This window comes from Pinus tabuliformis, chromosome 9, assembly GCF_031772625.1.
Source record: "Pinus tabuliformis cultivar Carrire ecotype Pingquan chromosome 9, CPIR1, whole genome shotgun sequence".
Classification (NCBI taxonomy): domain Eukaryota; kingdom Viridiplantae; phylum Streptophyta; class Pinopsida; order Pinales; family Pinaceae; genus Pinus; species Pinus tabuliformis.
The window spans coordinates 74,496,842-74,498,790 of record NC_142307.1 but is presented as its reverse complement, the minus strand read 5'-3'; positions in this window follow the sequence as shown (position 1 = coordinate 74,498,790).

Below are 1,949 nucleotides of genomic sequence, written 5' to 3'. Positions count from 1 at the left end.
TGAAAGGACATGCGGCCTTATGGTGGGACAGTGTCCAAGCAGAGAGGAGAAGATCAAATAAGCCACCCATTAAAAAGTGGACTAGAATGGTCACCAAAATGAAGGGTAAGTTTTTGCCCAAAGATTACCAGATTTCTTTGTATCGGCAGGTGTAGAATTTGAAACAGAGAGGAATGACTGTGAAAGAATATACCGAAGAATTTTATCAGGTGAATCTGAGAGCAAGTTACGTTGAAGACACCCCAGAAAAAACAACAAGGTTTGTAAATGGCCTAAGGCTGGAGATATTAGACGAGATAAGTATTCTTTCTCCAAAAACCATAGAGGAAGCATACCAGAGTGCCTTGAAGGCAGAAGAAAAGATCACTAGGAAGCAGAATGCCAGAAGAGGACGTGGATCTGGTAGAGGGAAAGGACAATCCTTTGGCAGAGGTAGGATTGCCAACAACAGTGAAGAAGGCAACATTTCAAAGACCTCAAGGACAACAGAAAAGGAAGGTAGTACTAGGGGAGGAAGGCCATACCAGCGAGGAAGGGGTAATGGCAGAGGCAAAGGAGTTGCCTGCCAGTGTTACAAGTGCCACAAGTGGGGGCACAGGCCCTTTGAGTGTCCTGAAGGTGAACAGGCTGGACAAAGAGGAGCATATGTTGCTCAAATAGAGGAAGTAGAGGCACCACCCCAAGAGGTAGAGAATGTACCGGAGATAGGAGAGGCCTTAGTCTTAAATAAGGTACTACTGAAACCGGCAAAGGAGACAGCTGACCAAACCCAGAGAAAGGCATTATTCCAGACTGTGTGTAAGTCACATGGAAAATGCTGCAAACTGATTATAGATAGTGGAAGCACTGATAATCTGGTTGCTACAGAGATGGTGGAGAAATTGGGTTTGAAAAGGTTAAAGCACCCAACTCCCTATAAGGTGTCTTGGTTACAGAAAGGACATCAACTGCTAGTTGACGAGCAGTGTGAGGTGGAATTCCATATTGGCAAGTATAGGGACAAGGTGACTTGTGATATCATGCCTATGGATGTGTGTCATATTCTGCTAGGTAGACCATGGCAGTATGATCGAAAAGTTGTTCATGACAGAAAGACAAACTGCTACAAGTTTTTCAAGGATGGGATTAAGCATACACTAGTACCCATCAAGGAAGAAGAAACATCAGAGACTAGTGGGACAAAAGTGCTGCTGATGGGGGGAAAAGAATTTTTAAAACAGATTGAAGATAATGAGATAAATTATGCCATTGTAAGGAGACCAAGAGCAGTGCTATTGCATACTGAAATTTTTGACTTACCTAAAGAAATCCAGGATTTGTTATAGGAATTCAGCGACATTGTGGTGGATGATTTATCGGATAAGTTACCGCCAAAGCGAAGTATCAGTCATCACATAGATTTCATCCCCGGAGCTAGTTTACCAAAAAAGTTGCTTACCGGATGAGTCCTAAGGACAACGAAGAGATCAGGAAGCAGGTACATGAATTGTTGGACAAAGCATTGATACGGGAAAGTTTAAGTTCCTGTGCGGTTCCAACAGTTTTAGCTCCCAAGAAAGGAGGCGAGTGGTGGATGTGTACTGATTTAAGAGCAATAAATAAAATTACTATTAGGTACAGGTTTCCATTGCCACGAATGGATGACATGATGGACTGCTTGAGTGGAGCAGCATATTTTTCGAAAATAGATCTAAAGAGCGGATACCACCAGATTAGAATAAGAGAAGGGGACGAATGGAAAACAACTTTCAAAACCAATGAAGGTCTGTATGAATGGCTGGTGATGCCATTTGGGTTGAGTAACGCCCCTAGCACTTTCATGCGCCTAATGAACGAGATGTTGAAGGAGTTCATTGGAAAATTCATGATTGTATATCTTGACGATATACTGATTTTCAGTAAGACCAAGGAAGAACATTTTCGACACGTTAGATATGTTTTGGAGAAGT